General features: G+C 33.8%; 1 pseudogene; it reads right to left on the bottom strand.

Moving 5' to 3' along the window:
* Positions 1 to 399: 399 nt before the first annotated feature.
* Positions 400 to 10,493, bottom strand: part of LOC105527732 — a 21,542-nt pseudogene continuing 11,448 nt past the window's right edge.

The raw sequence follows: 10,493 nt of genomic DNA, 5'->3' as shown, positions 1-10,493 counted from the left end.
GAAGGTGAGGGCTAGCAAGAAAAGGCGGAGATCTCAGGCCATGTAATTAACAACAACATGATTGTGTAATATATCTTTTCACGGTTAAGTTAGATGTGTCCCGCTAGTTATGGCGGGAACAATTCAAATATATAGTATTCATTCCAGAAGTTCAACTACGTGGACAGTAGTTACACTTGATGAGATGATTTGTTATAACACAACTTACGTATTTGAAATGGACAAAAATTTAGTGTCACTTATAGTATCTTAAGGTAAATTTCCTTTGAATAGGAATTTCCTTTCCTGAACTTTGAGGTCTACAAGACATATCTAGAAAATTTACTACTGTGGAAAATGAAGACTTCCTTAATTGAATGGTGGGGGGAAGGAGGAAGGCCTGTGTTCTTTTATTTTTGATTAATTGCTATAACACTGACCTTCAGTCGGCTGAGGGAGTTTCATAATTTTTTTAGACATCATTAGGTGCCAAGGCTCTTGCAGGAAAACTTTAATATGACATGAATTTTGCCATTTTGATAGCATTGATATGGCTCTTGGGTTCACTACTCCATTAGAACGATTGATTGTGATATATATATATATATCTCAGTCATGAAAAGAACAAAATAAGAGCATTTTCAGCAACCTTGATGGAATTGGAGACCATTATTCTAAGTGAAGTGACTCAGGAATGGAAAATCAAACATCGTATGTTGTCACTCATAAGTGGGAGCTAAGCTATGAGGATCAAAGGCAAAAGAATAATACAGTGGATTTTGGGGACTTCGAGGAAAGGGTGGGAGTGAGGTGAGGGACAAAATATTACATATTGGGTAGAGTGTACACTGCTCAGGTGATGGGTGCACCAAAATCTCAGAAATCACCACTAAAGAACTTATTCATGTAACCAAACACCACCTGTTTTGCAAAAACCTATTGCAATTTAAAAAAAGAACTATTGACTCCATTCATGTTAAATTTTGTTACAAATTTTACAAAAGGGAATGATTTAGGTCCATATTTTATTTTAAGGCTGTATATTTGGTTTTCATAAATAGTCTGAGCCCGTGGTGGCTGCCATCTTGCTTTGCTGTCCTAACTCACCATTATTATTGCAAAACAGATACAGACATATGCTGCACAATGAGGCGTCAATGACAGATGGCATATACCACAGTGATCCCATTAGGATTATGATGGGGCTTAAAAATTCTTATTGCCTAGTGATGTCAGTCATAGTTGTCTTAAAGTTGTAGCACAAAGCGTTACTCACAAGTGGTGATGATGATGTAAACAAACCTACCATGCTGCCAATTGTATAAAAATAGAGCACATATTATATAAGTATGTATAGTACATAATATTAATACTTGATAATGATAATAAATAATTATGTTACTGGTTTATGTATTTACTATATTTTGGTTTTTTTTTTTGAGACAGAGTCTTGCTCTGTCACCCAGGCTGGAGTGCAGTGGTTCAATCTCTGCTCACTGAAAAGTTTGAACCTGTTCACCTCCCAGGTTCAAATGATTCTTCTGCCTCAGCCTCCCAAGTAGCTGGGACTACAGGTATTAGCTACCACGCCCAGCTAATTTTTGCACTTTTAGTAGAGATGGGGTTTTTCCATGTTGCCTAGGCTAGTCTTGAACTCCTGACCTCAAATGATCCGCCTGCCTTGGCCTCCCAAAGTGCTGGGATTACAGGCGTCAGCCACAGTGCCCAGCCTGCATTTACTATAAATTTAAACATTATTTTAGAGTGTACTCCTCCTACTTATTTTTTTAAAAAAGAGTTAACTGTAAAACAGCCTCAGGCAGGTCCTTCAGGAGTTATTCCAGAAGAAAGCACTGCTGTCATAGGAGATGACAGCTCCATTTGTGTTATGGCCCTTGAAGACCTTCCAGTGGGACAAGATGTGGAGGTGGAAGACAATAATACTGATGATCCTGACTCTGTATAGGCCTTGGCTAATGTGTGTTTATGTCTTACTTTAACAAAAATTTTAGAGTGTCAAAAAAAAAAACTAAAAATAGAAAAAGCTTATAAAATAAGATTAATGAAAGAAAGTATTTTGTACAGGTGTATAATGTGTTTGTATTTTAGTTAATTGTTAATATAAAAGAGTTAAAAAGTTTATAGGCTGGGCACAGTGGCTCATACCTCTTATCCCAGCACTTTGGGAGGCTGAGGCAGGCGAATGGCTTGAGTTCAGGAGTTCGAGACCAGCCTGGGAAACATAGTGAAACCTTGTCTCCACAAAAAAATTAAAAATTAGCTGGTCATAGTGGTTTGGGACTGTAGTTCCAGCTACTCCTGTGGGTGAGGTGGGAGAATCACTTGATCCTGGGAAGTAGAGGCTGCTGTAAGCCACGATCACACTACTGCACTCCAGCCTGGATGACAGGGTAAAACCTTGTCTAAAGGGAAAAAGTTACAATTAACCTAAGATTGGAGGAAGAAAATATTCTTTTACAGATTTAGTGTAGCCTAAGTGTACAGTGTAGGCCTTCACAAATTCACTAACCACTCAACGACTCACCTCGAGCAGCTACCAATCCTGCAAGCTCTATTATACAGTAAGTGCTCTATACAGGTGTACTTTTTAAACCTTTTATTGCATATTTTTCTGTACTTTTCTATGTTTAGATGTTTTTAAACACACAAACATTCACTATTGCGTTATAATTGCCTACTATATTCAGAACAGTAACATGTTGTACTCTTTTTTAGCCTAGGAGCAATTGGCTATATTATATAGCCTAGGTGTGGAGTAGGCTATACCATCTAGGTTGTAAAATTTACTCTGATATTTACACAACAACTAAATTGCCTAAGGAAAGATATCTTAGAACATATCCCCATCATTAAGTGGTATATGAATGTAGTTTAACAGTACATATTTTGCCCATATTTGGGCAAAAGCTAGTCATGTCCCTATATAAGGATGAACGTATTATCTCTATGGTTGTGCTAATTATGAGGTAGCAAATGTGTTTAAATTGGCAATATAACTATGTATCAACTTAACTGTTAGTTTTGGAATAATAAATAAGATGTGCCATAATAGTAGAATTTAAAAATAGAATTTTAAACATGCCAGTCATATCAAAGTGCTTTATAAATACTGTCACTTAACTCTTACAACTTCCTCCCTTAAGGTAGTACCATTAATATTGCCACTTCAAAAATGTTGTGAATACACTTCTCTCTGTAGATAAGTTATTTGTAATATGTTATTGCAAAATGAAATGAATTATGAAAATGCACTGAAGGTATATATAGCATAGTGACTTATTATAAGTCAAACTCCTGTGTATCCAAGCCAAGTTAGGAAACAGAATCATACCACCAACCCCATAAGTCCTTCCAATTTTGCTATCCATTCAAAAACTTCTCCCCTCTCTCTCTAGAATAACACCTATCTTGTTTTTATAGTAGCAGCTTCCTTATATTTAGTTATCAATTTTTATGAAACATTTTTATAAATTTTGTTTAATCAGTATGTTTTTCCTTTAAACCTTTGCTTTTATTAAAACTTATTTTGTGGAGAATCCAAAGAATATATTGTATACTCATGATGTAATTAAGCACATTTTTCTGTCTTTAGTCTTTTCTGCAAATTGGAGGCTGGATCTGAAGTGTAGCTCACGTTAGACTCAGTTTTGATCTTTTTAGCAAAACCGTAGGTGGTGTTGTGTTTTTTAATCATAAAGAACATGATATTTGGTTCTCTATTTGTGATGTTAACAGCTACTAATGCAGACTGTCTAGACTGAGTAATTCACTACGATCGAAAATGGCAAAAGTTCTAATTCTACTATCACTTGTTTACTTATAAATAGATGCATCAGTTCATCTCCTAACTGATTATGGAGGGGTAAAATTCATATAGAAGTGGCAGGATAAATGCTTCATCTTTTCCTTTATTTACCTATTTCAACATAAAATAAGGGTGAAGCTCCAAAGTTGAACAATTCACTTATCTTTGAATATAAATATGTACTCATGGATTTAACGCATTTAATCATTTTAATTCATTGTAATATTTGTTTTAAATTTTCAGTTGTGACATCGTAAGTTATGTAATTTTAATCATTTCATGTGTACAATTCAATTCAGTGGCACTAATTATATTCACAATGCTGCATAACCATCATCACTACCCACATCCTAGTTTATGTGTGCTTTTGTCTTGATAGTATATTGGATTGTGTCAAATGCCTTTTGTGCACCAAGGAGAAGATCATTTTTTTAATATTTTGTTCTATTAATGTAGTATATTACATTGATTGATTTACTTATGTTGAACCACCCTTGTATTCCTGTGTTAAATCCCATTTGGTGATGGTGTATAATCCTTTAAATATGATGTTGGAATCCGTTTCTTAGTATTTTCTTGATAATTTTCGCATTTAACCTCATAAGAAATATTTGTCTGTAAATTTATTTTGTTCTGATATCTTTTTCTGGCTTTGGAATCAAGGCAAGCCTAGCCTCATATAATGAGACACGGTTTCTGCTCTATATTTTGCAAGAGTTTGAGAAGAATTTGTGTTATTTGTTTTTTAAATTTTTCACAGATTTTTTATTACTGATTCAATATATATATATTGTTAAAGACCTGTTGAGTTTTTCTGCTTTTTATTGAGCCAGTTTAGGTAAGCTCTGCATTTCTAAGTTTTCTATTTCATCTAGTCTACTTAATTTTTGGTGTAAAACTGTTCATATTATTCTCTAATAATTATTTTATTTTGTATAGTTGGTAATATATCTAATTTTCATATGTGTGTTATTGCTGATATATTAAAAATGATTCTAAAGACCCAATAAATGAGGAGATATACTTTATTCATTAACTCAAAGACTCATTGTGATGAAGATGTAAACTCTTCTCTAAATAAATCTATAGAGTCAAGTTAATGTCAATCAAACTCCCTACAGGATCTCTGCTCAAAAAATTTAAAAAATACTAACTCTACAATTCATGTGAAAAGGCAAAGGTATTAGAATAGCCAAAATATTTTGAACACTAAGTAATTTCAAAACTTTTTCTAAAGCTGAAGTAATCAAAACAGTGTGGCATTGATTTAAAAAAAAAAAAGATCAATGGAACAGAACAGAGAGATTAGAATTAGAACCACAGAGATATGACCATTTGATTTCTGACAAGGGCACAAAGGCAGTTAAATGGAGAAACAATAATACTTTAAAGAAAATAGGCCAAAACAATTAAACATTTCTATTCAAAAAAAGAAAAAAGGAATCTTAACATAAATCTCATGTCTAATGCAAAATTAAAATTGGACTATAGCCCTAATAGTAAAATAGAATACAATAAATCTTATGGAAGAAAATACAGGAACGAATGTATTTGAAGTTTGGGTTTGGCTGCATATTTTTTTAATAGGGCATCAAAATGATAAGTACAGAAAAGCTTCAGATAAATTATTTAAAATAGTATAAGTATTCTCAAAAACATGTATTTTTATTTGTTAAATTTGGTAACACTCAGGATAGAAAACAGACCAATGATTGCTAGGGTCTGGAGTGGGGGGATGGGGATAGAATACAAATGGGTATGGGGGAATTTAAAGGATAAAATAAAGTTCTCTTTCTTGATTGTGGTGAGTAATATACAACTGAAGGTGTTTGACAAAGCTGGCATAACTAATGCCAAAATGGAGACATTTTACTATATTTAAAATATACCTTAAATTTGAAAATTAAAGAAGTAATAGTAAAATGGTGATTGTATAATTTAGGCAGATATACAATTGTGCACTGCAAAATTCTTTAATCTTTTCTGATTACTTGAATTCTTTCATAATACAATAGTGAGGATAAAGTTAAAGAAGATCGTAAAGCAAAGAAACAAAACGGGAAATAGAAACAGTTCTACAGGTTAGGGAAGTTATCTACTATGTCAAGAAACAGTTATTCTAGGGAGATACCAAATGATTTATATTTGTTGTGGCCATATTTGTCCTTAAAGTTCTTGGTATAGCTGTTTCTAATAAGGTTGTGTAAGGCTAAAAAGGTCCCAGCAACATGTCCTCCATCTTATAAAATACCAAAACTCACATCTTCCTATTATTGAAGTTATTAGTGGTTTTTCCAAGATCAGAGTAATGCTTGTGATCCCACACTGTTTTTTCAGGGCAAAGGTTTGAGTAGATGAAAGATCAATTTTTATTTCAAAGATAAATTTCTTGTTATTTGTGCCATCCATGAAGCATATTTGCCCAATTTTCACAGCAGATTTGTGTGTACTTTAGTTAATGTGTTCTGTTTTGGGGCAACAACATAGAATGGTGAAAGGTAGTAGTTTGAAAATATACCTTTTTGTTAAAATATGTATCTTCTTATGCCATTATTTTAAGAAGGGAGTAAAAATCAGGTTGGTATATCTGGAAGAGTAACCCAATTTTATTTGCTTGAATATATTAGGATGTTTTATGCATATTCAAATCCAAAATTTTACTAGTTCGTGTCTACATACAGGCCTAATTTTCTATTAATTCATCCAGAACAAAAGTTGACATTTTTCTTCCTATTCTTAAGCATTGTTTCCTTAGATCCAGAGAATTTTATTTCTGATATTTAGTTATTCATTTCAAATGGTTTTGTTCCCTCTTTAGGACACCTAAACCTTATAGTTTCAATTTCCATTTTCCGTGCTTATTTACTAATTTATACTTTTTTGTTTTATACTCATTCTTAATTTTGAAGAATGTAGGGTAAAGACACAATATTAGATTTTCTTCATATCACATATTTATGTCAGTTTTTGTTTGTTTGGATTTCTGTTCTTTTTAAGCATTGGTGCATTTGCATCTCCTTGCATTGTTTTTGTTATCTATATCTTTCTGTTTCTCTGTTTTTAAATTATACTGAAACATTTTTTTTTAAGAGACAGGGTCTCAATATGTCGTCCAGGCTGGAGTGCAGTGGCTATTCACAAGCACAGTCATAGGAGACTACAGCCTCAAACTCCTGGGCTCAGGTGATGCTTCTGCCTCAGTTTCCTAAGTAGCCAGCACTACAGGTACATGCCACCATGCTTGGCTCATTAAATGTTTTTTTCTGTGAGGCCATAAGCTTGAGCCTAAAAGACTGTTTCTTCTTAAAATTGTATTGAAGAATCAAAGCATAGAGAATTTTTAGCACTTTTCCATGGGCTCCTTGTAAATGTTTTCTCTTTTCTCTCCTTGGACCTACTTACTGGCCACTGGGAGAAGACTGCCAGATAGTCTGAATCATAAATACCAATAAACAAAACTGAAACTCTCTTCTAAAAGAGCCAATACCTGGCTCAGAAGCAGTTACTACAATTGAGAGATAGGTATACCACTTCATAGAACCATTTCACAATATTTTCTCATTTTTATAGTAGTTAAAATAAACAAACTAATGCACACGAAAGAAAAAATCATGGCATCCCTATCCTTGGACTTTAAACCGGGAGAAAGATTTGTGTGGCTGTTTCCTAACTCAACTTCTGAAGTAACAGATATATTTACACTGTGGAGCTCTGCAATTTTCTACTACTTCTTCTGACACTGGGATAGGAAAAACACAAACATAAAAATGAAAAATTGTATCTACAAGTCTTCACTACTACCTTTGCTCTTCATATTTCTGATTAGATGCACATCATTGTAGTTTTGAAAACCATACTGCCAAGGGAGGTACTAGGTGTGTGGCCTGTGTATCATATTTTGCCTTACTCAAGATTGGTACTTGAGTAGTAGAGGACTAGATATATATATCCTAACAGACCTTGGATATTTGTTTCAGTGCCTATTGTGTAACTCAAAGCACCTTATCAACTTTAAGCCTGAGTTTGCTGTTTTAAATAGAAACCCATGTTTCAGCCACTGTTTGTTAACTTTAGTTCAATTCCTTGGATCTTTTATTTAGTAGACCTTCCTTCCAAACTCTGATATTCATTTTCAGTGTTTTTTCATTATTATTAATTTTTTCACTTTTTCTATATATTCATAGAAAATTTAATAAGAAAGTAGGAAAGAATAGGGTATAAACTTGGTTACAAATACATCATTTTGAAGTGCTTTCCTGAATGTTCTCAAATGTGGACTTGAACTTTCTGACCCTTGTCTTACTTGTCATTTCTATCATACACTCTTATTTATCTTCTGCTGTCTATTGTCTGTCTACCTATCTATCTATCATCTATCTATCTATCTATCTATCTATCTATCTATCTATCTATCTATCTATGTGTTTATCTATTATGTATCAATCTATCTGTCTATGTGTCTTAAAATTTTTATTTTGGTAGAATACATATAACATAAAATCTACCATTTTAACTGTTTTCAAGTGTACAATTTGGTGATATTAAGAACATTTACATTGTTGTGTGACTGTCACCACTATCCATCTCCAGAACTGTCATTACCCCAAACTGAAAATCTGTACCCATTAAATAATTCCCTATTCCCCACTGCCAACAATTGCTGGTAACCACTATTCTCCTTTATGTCTCTGTGAATTGAATATTCTAGGAAACTCATGTTGTAGAAGGACGAGCCATGGACAAAACCCCTCAGACACCGAGATAGTAAAGGGAGTGGCTTTCATCAGCTGGGAGCATCGGCAGGCTAGCGTCTTAAAATCTGAGCTCTTCAGGTGCTCAACTTCTGTCCCTTTTAAGGGCTCACAACTCTAAGGGGATCCGCGTGAGTGGGTTGTGATCGATTGAGCAAGCCAGGGGATACGTGACAGGGTCTGTGAGCACTGGTGGTCAGAGTGAAACAGAACAGAATGAGAGGTTTCACAATGTCCTTCCATACAATGTATGGAATCTATAGATAACATCAGTCAGGGGTCGAATTGTAACTACCAGGCTTAGGTCAGGCAGGCCCAGGCCTGGTTTCGGGTCTGGTTCCTAGGCACCGGGCTACCTGCCTTTAGTTTCGCTTCTCTTTCCTTTTCTGAATATAAAAAAATATAAAACAATATGAGAGGGTCTCTCTCTTCCCTTGGTATAAGTGGAATTATACAATATTTGTCTTTTTGTGCCTGCCTAATTTCATTTAACATAATGTGTTGAAGGTTTACCCATATTGCAATGTATATTATAATTTATTTTTTAGACAAAATAATATTATATTATGTGTATATGCCACATTTAAAAAAATACATTCATCCATCAATAGATACTCAGGCTGTTTCCAGATTTTGGCTATTGTGAATAATGCTGCTATGAACATGAACATTGGTGTATAAATATTTGTCCAAGTCCCTGCTTTTAAATCTTTTGTATAGATACCTAAATGTAGAGTCACTGGATCATAAGATAATTCTATGCTTAACTTTTTGAGGAACCACCATAATGTTTCCCACAGTAGCTGCATAATTGCACATTCCCATCAACAATGCACAAGAGTTTCAGTTTTTCGACATCCTGCGAATATTTGACATTTTTTGTTTTGTTTTGGGTAATAACCACTCTAATGGGTATGAACTTGTATTACATTTTGGTTTTGATTTGCATTTTAATAATGATTAGTGTTCTTAAGCATCTTTTCATGTCCTTATTGGCCAGTCATATATCTTCTTTGGAGAAATGTCTACTCAAATAATTTGCCCGTTTTTGAATAGAGAATTGCTGTTGCTGTTGTTGTTGTGTTGTTGTTGAGTTGTAGTGTATCCTGCTGGAGGAATCCCTCTGGTATTCCTTTTAGAGTTTTTCTAGTGGTATGAAGTTACTTCAAGCTTTTAAAATCAGGGAAAGTCTTCATTTCTCTTTTGTTTTTGAAAGATAGTTTTGACAGTTATTGAATTCTTGGTTGACAGTTGTTTTTTGGGGCTTCCACAGTTTTACATGAGAAATATGGTGATTATCATGTTGGTAATCCCTCGTATGTGATGTTTCACTTCTCTCCTGCTGTATTTATGATTCTCTCTTTATCTCTGCCTTTCACCAGTTTGATTATAATATGGTAATGTGGGTCTCTTTGAGCTCACACTACTTGAAGTTCATTTACCTTAACTTTATAGATTCATATCTTTCATAAAATTTGGGAAATTTTTAGCTGCTATTTATGCATAATATTATTTATTCCTGTCTTTCTCTCTTCTCCTTCTGGAACTTCTAAAATGTATGTGTTGCCCCACTTGATGGTGTTCCACAGGACTCTTTAAGTTTGGTTCACATTACTTTGTTCTTTTATCTTTCTCATTGGAGTCAATAATTTTAATTGTACTATCATCAAGTTCACTTATTCTTTCTTCTGTCTGCTCCAGTTTGCTGTTGAACCATTCTCATGAATTTTAGTTTTTACAATTTTTGGCTCCAGATTTTTTTTCATAATTTCTATCCCTTTATTATATTTTCACTTTGTTTATATATTGTGTCTCCTGTTTGCTTTAGTTCTTTGCCCATGTTTCCTTTAGTTCTTTGACTATATATATATATATATATATTTTTTTTTTTTTTGTTGCGGAGTCTCGCTCTGTCGCCCGGACTGGAGTGCAGTGGC

This window comes from Colobus angolensis, unplaced genomic scaffold (assembly GCF_000951035.1).
Source record: "Colobus angolensis palliatus isolate OR3802 unplaced genomic scaffold, Cang.pa_1.0 Scaffold646, whole genome shotgun sequence".
Classification (NCBI taxonomy): Eukaryota; Metazoa; Chordata; class Mammalia; order Primates; family Cercopithecidae; genus Colobus; species Colobus angolensis.
The sequence above is the reverse complement of the archived record's forward strand: the minus strand, read 5'-3'. Positions and strand labels throughout refer to the sequence as shown.